The sequence below is a fragment of the Leopardus geoffroyi genome, chromosome D1 (assembly GCF_018350155.1).
Source record: "Leopardus geoffroyi isolate Oge1 chromosome D1, O.geoffroyi_Oge1_pat1.0, whole genome shotgun sequence".
In the NCBI taxonomy this organism is placed as follows: Eukaryota; Metazoa; Chordata; class Mammalia; order Carnivora; family Felidae; genus Leopardus; species Leopardus geoffroyi.
In genome coordinates this window covers 23577614-23591192 of record NC_059329.1, presented here as the reverse complement: position 1 = coordinate 23591192, position 13579 = coordinate 23577614, and the positions used below count along the sequence as shown (strand labels likewise).

At 48.9% G+C, this 13579-nt stretch overlaps 1 protein-coding gene across 7 annotated transcripts in view; it reads left to right on the top strand.

Moving 5' to 3' along the window:
• The window catches only part of KIRREL3 (kirre like nephrin family adhesion molecule 3), a 556991-nt gene that overhangs the window by 250244 nt on the left and 293168 nt on the right, over positions 1–13579 (top strand). The gene's annotated exons all lie outside the window — the stretch shown is intronic.

Here is a 13579-nt window from a genome sequence, read left to right as displayed (position 1 = left end):
GTAATCATCACAGGCCTCTTATGATGAAGGTGCCATAATTGCATCCCCGTATTGCAGATGAGATCAAAGAGGCTAGGGGAATTGCATACATAAGGTCACACGGCGAGGATGTGGCAAAGCAGAGATTCAAACCCAATTTTGACTAACTCCCCTGTATGTGATACCACACTGCCATTCACCAGGCAAGAATTCTTTCTTAAACAGTTATGTACCCCGGTTGCCTTGTATAGTGCTTTGCATGCAGTGTGTATTCACAGTTATATTCCCAGTACCTACCACAGGGTCCAGAACATCTCCTGCGTGTGCAGTAAACACCTGTGAATGAGTGAATGAAATGGTCGCTGGGCCTCACAACGAACTTTCTGAATCAGACTACCTGAAACTGGGACCTGAGAGGCTCTAGGTTAGCAAACAAGCCAGGCGATTCGTGTGCAGACAGCCAGCGCCTGGCCACAGAATGGTGTTAAAAAAACAAGTCCCAGGGGGCACCTGGGTGGTTCAGTTGGTTAAGCATCCACCTCTTGGTCCTGGCTCAGGTCCCAATCTCATGCTTCATGAGTTCAAGCCCCGAGTTGGGCTCTGTGCTGGCAGCATGGAGCCTGCTTGGGATTCTCTCTCTCCCTCCCGCGCGCGTGCTCTCTCTCTCTCAAAATAAATAAATAAATTTAACAAAATAAAGATTGAAATGTATTCGATTTAAAAAAAAAAAAAAAGATGGGGCGCCTGGGTGGCGCAGTCGGTTAAGCGTCCGACTTCAGCCAGGTCACGATCTCACGGTCCGTGAGTTCGAGCCCCGCGTCAGGCTATGGGCTGATGGCTCAGAGCCTGGAGCCTGTTTCCGATTCTGTGTCTCCCTCTCTCTCTCTGCCCCTCCCCCGTTCATGCTTTGTCTCTCTCTGTCCCAAAAATAAATAAACGTTGAAAAAAAAAATTTAAAAAAAAAAAAAAAAAAAAAAAAAAAAAAAAAAAAAAAAAGAGTCTGGCTGCCCCATTTTATGTAAAGGGAAACTGAGGCCCACAGTAGTTAATTGACTTGCCCCAGGTTAGCAGCCCGCCTCCCATCCCCAAGCCACCTCTCTGGCCAGGCCTTTTATAGCCAGCTCCTCTTATTGTCAGCCTAGCTGTAAGATAAGATGCTAACATCGGGCAGAAAACAAGCCCGTATCTCCATCTGTCCTGTCTCTTAAAGGGGATCTTAAATTGGTTTTCCTGACTCTTCCCTCTGAGGAGGTCCTTACTGAGGGGCCTCATCTTCGATAAGCTGAGCAGGGGACAGCCTCTGAACAGCTGACCTAGAAATTCCAAACCACAGAAAATCAAGTCTTTGACCTGAAAGTGCCTTGTTACTGGGTTTTGCTTCATGCAGATCCATCATCTTCGGGATCTACGTCTTGCCTCTTCAGAGAGGAGTCACGTTGCCCAGCAACCAGTGTGTCAGTGACGTGGCAAAGCTATTGATCCATAAAGTTCTGGCTGGGTCACCTCTCCCTGAAGCTGCGTGTGGCCTCGCTGGTTCTGAAAACCACTATGTGATAATTTTGTAGCAGCTGGGTGGTGTATTCAAAGGAAAACAAGCTTGGAATTAGACATACCTGGGTTGATGTCCCAGGTCCACCACATACTGGCTGTGTGATCTTGACAAATCATTTGCCCTCTCTGATCCTCAGTTTCCTTATTCCTGTTGTGAGGGGAACGTAGTGGAAAATCTCTGGTTCTTTCCAGTCCTGACATCTGTATGCTGTCAGGATCTGGGGTGTGACCTGAGCCTGATGAAGAGATTCGGTTCTGTTTCGTGTTGGCCCTTCCGGGTCATCAGTCCAGCCCACTGAGGCACGAAAGTAAATCAGAACTCCTGAAAGTCTAGGACTTCTTATCCTTCCGTGAATACCACCCTCCTCCCAACCCCAAGTTTTGCCGTGATAATAAAACTCCATTGCGTACAGACAGACCGCACAACTCCCTGGGAAATCCTCAAGAAATGTCGTCCATATGTTTTTAAGTCATTTACACTGAACCCATCATAATATTGTTCTTTGAAGATCCATTTACATTTGTTCTAAAGGCTTATTTTAAAGCTTATGCAAATGAGCTAGATTAAGGTTGCATTCTGGAAGCCGAAGCTGGAGAATGGGAAGTTCATTTTCAGGCTTGGTGTAAATAGAGTTTCACATGTGTTCTAAATAATTCCCCCTCTTAGCCCACGTGTCCTCCATTCAACCCCTGGTATCCTCCGACGGGAGATTCTCTGGGAGAGCAGTGCTAATTGAGGGCAGTTAGGGGTAATGGAAGGAGCAAGGGAATGGCAGTCTGATTCTCCCTCTTCACCGGCCGAATGGCCTTGCTGAAGTCACCGAGCTGTCCTCAGTTTCTGTTTCTTCATTTGGGACCCACACAAGACCTCTATGGCTCCCTAGTGGAAAGCAGCATTGAAATTGCCTGAGGTACAGATGCTAGACCTCTCACCCCGACCTACCACATTAGTCTCCAAGGACGAGGCCTCAGAATCTGGATTTGTCACATGCTCCCCAAGTAATTCTGATGTGTGCCCAGGTATGAGAACCACCAGACCGGGTGATGTGCACTTGATAATCTGACTTCTCCTCTCTACCTACAAGATTCTACAACTGGTTGCTGAAATATCCCTTTTTTCCCTACCTGCTTCCTAAACGCTCCCATGTGCTAACATTTCCCGTTCAGCCCATTCTTATGGCCCATTTGGACTCCAAAGTGTTTTCTTAGAAGAATCTTGCTGCCCTTGTTGAATTCCGGTTCGATGTAAGAAACCACCACTCGTCCCCCTCAACACACTCCAGCGGGGAACCTGAAGTTTAGAGCCTAGTATGTGGCTACATCATAGGCCCCAGGAAGTGTCCTTGAACTTGCCCTATGGAAGCTAGCAGACCAACTGGTGAACATGCAATACTCCATCAGTGAAAAGACATACGTATTAACACCCATATGCATATGTAGATGCTGGGTGAGTAGCATTTGGGGGATCTGGATTAGAATTTGGATCTGTGCTCCAAATGGCTGGCAAAAGTGGAGATGGGGAGGAGAAGGCCTAGCTCAAGGTCAGAAAGAAAGGAATAAAGGAAAGGTCTGTGCATAGCAAAGAGCTCCTTGTCTCTGACCTGAATTGCCTCTTCCTGCTGTTGAGAAGGAGGTTGGCCCATGTTACATAATGCTTGGGGTGGTTTTCCATTCACTGCCCACAGAATTGAGTTCCTCATGGTGAAGCTTTCCCCCTGGTCTGCCCTTCCCCTCTTCTCATAGTCCTAGAGTAATAAGCACTGTCTGGTAATATTTCCAAGAGCCTGTCACTTGTTATACCATGTGGGGACTCTCATGGAACAATGTACATCTTCTGCTCAATGAGTCTGGCTTTTTCCAAGGAGCGTGACCTCATTTTAATGTAAAATCTACCAAGAGTTACCTTCTCTGCTCCCAACAAGAAAAGGATATATCTGAGCCTGGTGAGGCAGAATTAGGGATTTGGCTAAATTTGTCTTTCGGTTTGTTTCTCCGCCCTACCCCGAACCCCTTCCTGGCCTCCCCACTCCATCAAGGCACCTAGCGCCCCTCTATGGGCTCCTCTCTCTTGGAGTCTCAGTCAAGCTACAGAGTAGGGGCTCATTAGTCTTTTCTTCCAAGCATGGTGTCAGAGGGCAATGCTTTGCCCCTGCACATAAGTCACAAAAATAAGCAAGGGGCTTCCCAGGTACGAGAGAGATTTGTAAGTGAGGGGGTTTTGTGTAGCCCCCGCATCAGAGCGCATAGTGACCACTGAAAGCTGGTCAGAAATCTCCAGACGGACCTTTCTCCAGACAACTTCCAGATGAGTGCACCCAACATAGAACAAATACTATCTCGGTTGAATCTCGCAGTGGATCACTTTGGTTTCTTTCAGTCCTATTTATAAAACCGTATTTTACATTGTGGCTTCCATTCAGGGCCGTCTGCATTCTCTCCCGTTAATCACACAGAACTTCCCCACCATAGCTTTCATTACCTGCTCAAAAGGAATGTGGAGAGAAAACATAATTAGATGCCACTTTTTAAAAATAATACCTTGAAAACAAGGCAGTGACTTAAATAAAAAAGGAGGGAGGGAGGAAAACACACACACACACACACACACACACACACACACACACATGCACAGTTTGAACTAATGGGCCAAATTTACCTCAGGTTAAGTTGGATTTTAAATCAGCGTTTTCTTTCTCCCCTTCCTTCTCTGCCCCCACCCCTCCCGTGAGTCATGGCAGACGTACAGTTCGGCTGGATGGATGATGAGATTTCCTCGTCTCGGCTGAAACAATGAAATATTTCTATAATATTAAACCCGTCACACTGCTCAAAGCACAGTGTCAAAATTCTAAGGGCTCCTTCTTGCCCAATCCCCTCAGCTCTGGCAAAATGGAGCACATTTTATTTGCTGGCCCTAAACTCCCTGAGGGGTTTAAAATCTGACACACGCTGCCTGATTTGCAGTTTCTGCTGTGTTTCTGCTGTAGGTGTTCGCCAGCATCCAAACCAGTGGCAGGAACATATTTTTTGGGGGGGGGGGGAGGGATGCCTCGCCCCCCAAGCTCCCCTCACACCTCTTAATAGTGTTTGCTCCTCCTTCTCAGCCCCGGCTGAAACGCAGATGTCAGTAGGATGCTATCATACAAAGCAGCTGGGCCGGGTGAGAGCACTGGGAAGGGAGCATCGGCTGGCCAGACCCAGGTACTGCCTGGCACCCTGACCAACAGCCAGAACACTACTCAGGAGCTGCTCAGGGTCTCGGCTGCTGTATCCACAAAATGAGGGTAACCCAGTGATGCCGCTCAGCCCATCCCACAGGCTGTAGAGGCGGAGGAAAATTAAGTGATTTCTGGAGAAGCCTGCCCCCTTGCCAATAGGGGATCGATTTAACATTATAAGGAGTATCATGTGATGCGCTGTGCGCGGGTCTCGTGCAGAAGTTGGGCGAGTCGCCTTGGTGGGATCCGCCTGCAGACAGTAGCGGGGAGCACTGGGAAGAACCCCGCTTTGGAGCCGTACCTGTCTGGATTTGTGTTTCCGTCCTGCCACTTGCTGGCTGTGTGGCCTTGGGCAAGTTACTCGGTCCTTTGAACCATAAAAGGGAGAAAATACACGCTTGCCTTTTGAGACGGCTGAGGTGTCACGAGAATTAAGTGAAACATCCATTTAAGCATCTGGAACACAGTAGGCACTCAATAAATGATAGCTCTTTCACTGAGAGCATTTTGTTTACTAGACGCTGTCTGGAGGAAAGAAGAAATGAGAGACAGTGCTCTCCCTTTAAGGAGTTTCTTGTCTGACGCCTAGAGGCCTAGGGGATGGAGGGGGCGGGTCAGGGAGTTTCTTTCTTTCCCTTTTTTTTCATAAACTTTTTTCAGGTCACTGCTTCGCGAAGGCAGCCATGAACTTCTTTCTAGGGTGGCTGTTGTCCTTGTTGTTTTTATGTGTTGTGTTGTGTTGTGTTGTGTTGCCTTGGCCTTCTGTTCCTGAGAACTGCTAAGGCTGAAGTAAGAAAGGACATTTCTGGGAAGGGAAAAGGACAGAAGGAGCCAAAAGTGGGGTGGCTACAATGACTTCATTCCTTAACAAATGGGAAACAGGTTCAAGATGTACAGATTAAGTGCTATTAATTACCACCCAGCAAATATTGAACCACAATGTTGCACGCCTAGGAAAAAAAAAAAACAGGACACTCAACCTGAATATTAACTAAAGAGCTCCATTAGCGCTCTGTGCAAGCCCTGCCTCACACCCACATGGCACTGAGGGTACCGAGGCAGGTGCGGGACCAGGAAGGTTCTGGCCCAGCCCTCTGGGAAGCCTGCATCCATCTGTTGCCTGTGTCTGGAACTCTGGGTGAGGAGGACAAGAGAGAGCTCCCTGCCCCAAGGACAGGCAAAGGACCAGATAAGGTGCGGTGAGTAAGCTGGGCTAATGGGGGCTGCTGGAGGCTTCTTGCCTTTGGATGAAAGACTCCAGGCTTTCTTCCTGGGCTTAGCTATTGGCCTTGCACACTTTGTAACTAACACACAGGAAGCCTCGGGTATACTAGTGTATTTTATTTTTGTAAATGTTTTTGAGAGGGAGAGAGAGAGAGAGAGAGAGAGAGATGGAGCGTGAGCAGGGGAGGGGCAGAGAGAGAGGGAGACACGGAATCCCAAGCAGGCTTCGGCTCTGAGCTGTCGGCACAGAGCCCGATGCGGGGCTCGAACTCGCAAATCGCGAGACCATGACCTGAGCTGCAGTCCGACGCTTAACCGACCGAGCCACCCAGGCGCCCCCATACTAGTATATTTTAAATCTCCTGCCATGGCCAGCGTTCTGTGCACTGACGCCTCCTATAGCTCACCGTGTCCACATATGCTGGAGGACTCAGAGGGAAGAAGCATCGATTTGTCCTATGTGTCATTGCCGTGTTAAGTATTCGCGTAGGTGAGCCCACTCTGCCCACCACTGGTGTGATTGCCATCATTGTACCAGCAGGGAACCCGAGACTTACAGATGCAGAGAATTTGCCAAGAACCTTCGCTGGGATCCACGTGTAACCCAGAAGCCCCTGTTCCTTCCTGTCCACAGGCTGCCCCTCCCCTAGACCCCTAGAACCGTGGGGGCTCCTTGGGCGGCAACACACGAGTGGCAGGGTCATGAGAGAGCTGAAGTGTCATAAGAGAGCTCTGCCCTGAAGGTGTCCTGCTTCCCCCGCACGTTCCTGGGCCCCAGCCCAACGTGCTGACAGCCACCGCTGTCTCTAAAGCAGCCCCCGGTTAGGAGGACACACTCGTTCTCCCCTTGGCAAGCACATCCCTTCTCAGCACGTTCCCAGATTCCACCGCAGCTGCATTAGAAAATTGCTAAACGGAGCAAAGTAGGAATCTTACTACTTGAGAAAACTTTACTCTTTTTTTTTCTTTCTTTTCTCTTTTTTTCTTTTCTTTTTTGTTTCTTTTCTTTTCTTTTTGTTTCTTTTCTTTTCTTTCTTTTTTTTTTTTCTTTTTGCCTGAAATCTAAATAAGGGCGCTGCTCCTGAGGATAATGTTTTCTGATGTAACAAATAGCTGGCTCCCGTAGGAAACTAGATAATGCCTCTCCATACCACGCTGTCTGAACCCTTTGAGTTCTTTCTCCTGGAGAGCACAGGGTGCAGGAAGGACTGTAGGAGAAGTGTGGTGATTCCCATGGACCTCTGTCCCGGTGAAATACGCGTAACCTGGAACCCTACCCTCACCCCAACCCCCGCCTCAATTTTCTTATCTGTAAATCAGGAGATGGGTCTGGGTCAGGCTTTCTCAGCTTCAGCACTATTGACATTTCAGGTAGGGTAATCCATTGTTGTGGGGCTGTCGTCAGCCTGGTAAGGTGTTGGGCAGCATCCCTGGCCTCTACCTATCAGATGCCAGGAACACATGCCCCCCTCCCCTCCACCTCGTTGTGACAACCAAAAATACCTTCAGACACTGTCAGATGTCGCCTGGGGAACAAAATCATCTCCCAGTTGGGAACCACTACCCAAGACGATTTCCGAGGGTCCCTCCAGCTCTCAAGTTCTCTGTCTAGAAGGTGACATAAACACTAAGCAGAGCTCAATTTGGGTCGGTTGTTGAGAAGTAGACCTGCATTCAAATCCCAGCTCTAGCATTTACATTTGAGCTTCTTCTAACTGGTCAAGTTACTTCACATCTCTGAGCCTCAGTTTGCTTTTCTGCAAAAGGGGGACGACACAGTTCCGGTTTCATGGGGTTGTTTGGATGGTTCAGTGAGCAAGTGTGTGTAAAAACTTCTGGCACATAGTCTAGTGCCCAATAAATGGTGCTGTGATTGCTATGATTATGATTGAAAGTAAAGCAGACCATCTGCTTTCTCTAGACAGTCCCGTCTTGTGACCAAATTCACACAAATGCAAGGTAGCCAGCCAGCGGCAGTAACTGTGCAATGAGAGAAACTAACATACGTCTGGAACATCTACTGTGTGATAGGGCACCATGCTAGGCAGTTTCATACAAATTACCCTGCTAAATCAGGAGTTGAGATAGCCCTGAGAACTGATGGACATACCCACGCTGCTGTCCGACTGCCGATGCGCAGTGCCAGGATCTGGAACTATTAGGGTATTTAGTTTGTACTTTCATTAGCAGGAGTGATTCCCTTTTGCCATTAAGTTAAGATTATCGAGGGGCCCCTGGGTGGCTCAGTCAGTTGAGCGTCTGGCTCCTGATTCCGGCTTAGGTCATGATCCCAGGGTCATGGATTGAGCCCCCCATCGGGCTCCTCGCTGAGCAGAGAGCCTGCTTCAGATTCTCTGTCTCTCTCTCTCTCTCTCTCTCACTCTCCCTCTTTGTCTCTCTCTCTCTCTCTCTTCCCCTCTGCCCCTCTCCCCAGCTCACTCTCTCTATATATGAAAATAAAAAATAAATAAAAATAAAAAACGTTATCCAGTCATCTGTTATCCATGATAAATGCCATATATGAGAAAGGAAGAAGTGGAAACGTGATGTTTAGCTGCATTTATTTGCTCATCACGAGTTCATAGCTTCTCTTTGGTTCGGTTCTGCCCAAAGGGCAATTTACTTCCATTCGTACAGAAAGAGACAAGGCCATAATATCTGTCCTTAAGGTTTTGATCACCTCTCCTCTCGTTTCCCGTTCTCCGGAGCCTGACAGCTGTCTGTTGCCTCCAAAGCTATTGTCTCCAGCAAGCCCGGATGGCTGAGAGCAAGTCTCTGGTCTGGCCTGCCCCACAGAGAGGTTCTGTTCTTCAACAGAGGTGTCGATCTGTCACTGGGTGCCAGAAAGAGTGGGCAGAGGAGGCTGGAAATGGGGCCAATGGAAGCTCTCCCTTTCTTTCTTCCTGGTCGGTCATCCCTCAGGGCTCCATTGCTCTAGGGTCCCGGCACTGTTTACCTGGCCTGTTCTTTTCCTTGTCTTTGCTGTTATCCACTTCCCCGGCCTGCACATCAACCTCAGGTTCAAGCTCAGATCCAGTCATGTTATGACACGCCTACCAAGTGCCCGTTTCTTTCCCATATTCTCTCATCTAGCCTTCCCAGGAACCCATTTTACAGATCTTACAGAGAAGAAGAGGGTACCCATCAAAGGCTACCACTAGTAATCTCTAGAAATGAGTTGGTGCATCCTTCCCAACTCCGTTCTAGAGCCAGTTCCTGTGTCTAGCAGCAGCCGACCACAGTCCCAATGGGAAAAGCCTTTCCTTCCCGGGGATGGGGAAACACCACCTTTTGAGCCTCCATGCTACAGATGCTGTGATTCCTGCAGGCAGTGCCTGGGGCTGCCCTTGACTGGAGCCAGAGCAGCCCCGGCCATAAACTCTACCTGAAGAACATTTACACCTCTGTCTGTGTCTTTTAGTCCTTGCCTCTTGACCTCAACATGAATTATCCTCCCCAACCACCCCTTCTCTTCCGCCTGGTGAACTCCTAGTCGTCTTCAGGAATCAGTTCCAAAAAAGTCACCTCTCCAATGACAGCTTCTCTGACATCTCCATTAGTCTCCGCTTCTGTGTGGCCTTAGCACCTGGCACGCTACTACAACAGGTAACCCCTCCACATCTTACTTGTCACTTTCGGTAATTCCTAGCACGTGGCCTTACTAAACAAAGATTTCTTAGATAAATGAATGGATGAACAGAAAAATAGGGGAGATCTTGAAGCAAATAAGGAACACAGTAATTGAAGTATTTATGTAGAAATGGGCCTGGGACTGGGGCGCCTGGGTGGCTCAGTCGGTTAAGCGGCCAACTTCGGCTCAGGTCATGATCTCACGGTTCGTGGGTTCGAGCCCCACGTCGGGTTCTGTGCTGACAGCTTGGAGCCTGCTTCAGGTTCTGTATCTCCCTCTCTCTCTTCCTCTCCCCCGCTCACACTCTGTCTCTCTCTTTCAAATATAAATAAGCATTTAAAAAAAGAAGAAATGGGCCTGAAAATCTGCCATAGATCCTGGAAGTATAGCTTTTATTCCATGAAGGCCTGGGAATTTTGAGAGAGAGGCAGAGAGGGACCTATTTTCTTCCCACCTACCGGCTGATTTCCTTTAGTGCAGTGCTTCTCAAACTTTAATGTGCACACCAATCACCCAGGGATCTTGTCAAAATGCAGATTCTGAGTCCGTGGTTCTAGGGTGCGCCCCCCCCCCCGCCTCAGTGAGCCTGAGTTGCCAGACCGCACTTTGGGGAACAGACTCTGATTTCTTCTGGGCCGTGTCCTACCTCGTCTGAAGTTGCTGGCCTGTCATTATGAGCCCCCAGCAGGGCCAGAACACCCTAGCATCCCTGTGCCAGCTTGGTAAAGCAGCTGTCTGCTGGTTTATTTATTCCCTCCGATTATCACCAGGGGAAGAGCATCCGTAGACATGCCACATCTTGTTTACAGCGAGCCTCAGAAAAGTTAAAAGTGCAAGTTTAAAAAAAAAAAATTGCATCAGCAGCCCCTTAGAATCACACATATCAGGGAAAAAAATGGGCTAAAGGAAATTCATAAAATATTAAATGACACTGTGTCAAGACACAGATAGGGGCAGAACAGTAATTAAAGTAAACAGCACATCAAAACTCTGGCTAAAGCCGTTATTTAAATTGAAAGTAAATGTAGGAACTGATCATGTAGCCTTGTATAAATGTGTTCCAAGAGCCTTTTAAGAATATTAATGATTATGGAAGTATAATGGCTGAATATCAATGATCATTTTTACAGCAAGTGACAGCTCAGAGGGAGAAGAAAAGAATCCAGATCCTTCCGAGGATGCATGCTGGTTTGATCTTCCCAGCATATTGTGTCCCTCCAGGGGACAGAGGGAGGATGATTAAGGTGTCCTGAGCTTGTGATGCCGCTTCCCTGTAGGTTTGAGGGACGGGAGGCCATTCGGACAGGGTGCTTTGGCCATGACTGTGGTCCTCCTTTTTCTCATCCAAGATACAGGCTGAGCTCCTACTGTGTGCGTGTCCCCCTGGCCATTACAGTCTCTAAAAGTAGTTTCCCAGCTTGATTTAAAGTTTTGGGCAAGTTCAGCAGCCAAAAGCCAAAAGTGCCACTGTAGAGTATGGTAACTGACTTTTGCACAAAGGTGCTGGGAGTCACAGGTCTGAATGGTTAAGGTTGTGCTCGCCCCATGTGTCTCCAGATGCTCCCAGAGCCCTGGGCTCATTTCCTCACTGCTCACAGTGGGGTCCAACCCTCCTCCTTTGACATCGGATTTCACCAACAGTATCTGGGAATACAGGGCACAATGGTTGGGATCCAAAACGAAACACTTAAGCGCTGCTGTTGACTTTAGGGTTCAGCCTCATGCTAACTTCTGGTGTGCTTGGCTTTCTGATGAGATGAGGGGCTCCCCCTGCTGCCTTTTCTGCCCTGGAGCCTCCTCGGGCCACATCCCAAGATTCTCCTGAGCATTCTCTTTAGGCAAAACCTCCTGGTGGGTAGCGCCCCGGCATTTGAAAGGCCACATTCCTCAAAGTGTCTCCTGTCCCCTTTCCTGCGTTCTCCCAAATGTCAGCCAAACCAGAAGCGACATCCTGCTTCTGGGCCAAGCTTCCCAGGCCAACTCCAGCCCAGGAATCAGAGGGACGTGCTCATTCTTCGTTATCGTTCTGTCTCTGGCTCCGGCCTTCTGGGGGCTTGGTGGTGCGTCAGATTGGCCATTGTTGTGAGGCTGCTTAGGCCCAACTCGCTTAGTAGAAAACACAGTCTCATTCGACTGACCAGATAGCTCCAGAGTTCTGAGCCCAAGCCCAGCTAACTCTAAAGCATCACCTTGCTTTCCTTTGTGTGCTTGTATTTTCTCAGTGTGATCTCATGAAGAGGCGTCGTTCCTTGAGGATTTGGGCGTTCGCGCATCCCTGGGCTCAAGAGAACAACTTATTAAATCATTGTATTGTTAGAAACTATAAAATCGGGGCGCCTGGGTGGCGCAGTCGGTTAAGCGTCCGACTTCAGCCAGGTCACGATCTCGCGGTCCGTGAGTTCGAGCCCCGCGTCAGGCTCTGGGCTGATGGCTCAGAGCCTGGAGCCTGTTTCCGATTCTGTGTCTCCCTCTCTCTCTGCCCCTCCCCCGTTCATGCTCTGTCTCTCTCTGTCCCAAAAATAAATAAACGTTGAAAAAAAAAATTTAAAAAAAAAAAAAAAGAAACTATAAAATCATTTTCTTGTTAATAACAGTTTCACATCGATTACTGTATTACTCCAGCCATTACTTGTAAGGCTCCTTCCTAGATTTCCAGCTCTGATCTCCATTCCTGTAGTCCTGTAGGAGATCCTCAGTCTCCTAATGGAGCAGACTGTTGAGGCTTCAAGGCAGGGCGGCAAGGAGGTGAGATTAATGAGATCCCCCCACTCCTGGGGCTCCCCGGAAACCCACCACCAAGCCACTAGTGAGGCCCCTCTCTTTGTGATTTCTTTCACCTTCTGGCAGCCACTTCTTTCTCTCCTCCGTGCTGGGGGCTCAGTCCTCAGTTGCTTCCCTCAAAGACTTGCCTGCATCAAAGTAGTTACTGCTCCCAGCATCTTTCTTTCATAGGCCTTTTTGTTCCTTGCTTTTGATCTGGCATATGCTGGGGGGGCCAGGCTTTTGTCTTTCAGCTTGTGAATAAATGGAAGCACTTAGGGATGCAGCGGCAGCCAGGCATGATGCATTTCTTGTTCTTCTCTGCCTGGGAGCTGGGGAGGTCAGGGAACTCAGGACCTCCCAGTGACCTCCTTGAAGCCATCAGGTCTGATTAGCAAAGCATAGCCTGGGAGTCAGAAGACCTGAGTGCCAGTCATGGTCCTTCCAGCAACAAGGTTTGTGAAGTTCAGCCAAGCCTGCTTCCTGTGCCCATTCACTCACCAGGCACAGCGCAGGGCACTGGGTCTGCAGTGGTAATTGAGCCATGTCTTTGACCCCAAGAAGACTGCAGAAATGTGAGAAGTAGACCTCAGAATTCATACAAGCTGTGGCAGAGGTGACATCCGGCTGAGTCTGGAAGGAGAAGTCGGCACTGGCCAGATGCCGACAATGGGCAAGGTGGGGTGGGCACGGAGACAGGGTCATGTGAGACATGAGCAAAGGCCGAGAGGCAAGCGAGACCATGATTTACTCAGAGAACTGCAGATTATCCGGTTTCGCTGGAGCAGGGTTAGGAGAGAAGCGGAAGATGGGGCCCAAGAGGTAGCAGGCAGGGGCCAGACCCCACAGACGTTGCAGATCATGCAGAGAAGTCGGGAAATAGGAGCCATGGGGACAGATTTGTTTGTCAGTCAAGAAGCCTCTCATGAAGGCAGTGACAAGGGTGGCTTAAAAGGGAGGGAATCTGATGACAGAAAAACCAGTTAGGAAAGCCTGGGGTGGTCCCAGCCAGGGTTTTTTGGTTTTTTTTTTTAGCTCTGCACCATCGACATCTTGGACTGCCAGCTCCTGGTTGTGGGGGCTGTCCTGTGCACTGTAAGATGTCCATCAGCACCCCTGGCCTCCCCCCACTCGATGCCAGCAGCAACCACTCAGTCATGGCAATCAAAAATGTTCTCTCCTAATTTGTTTTGTGCCAAGACTAGAAATCTGCATC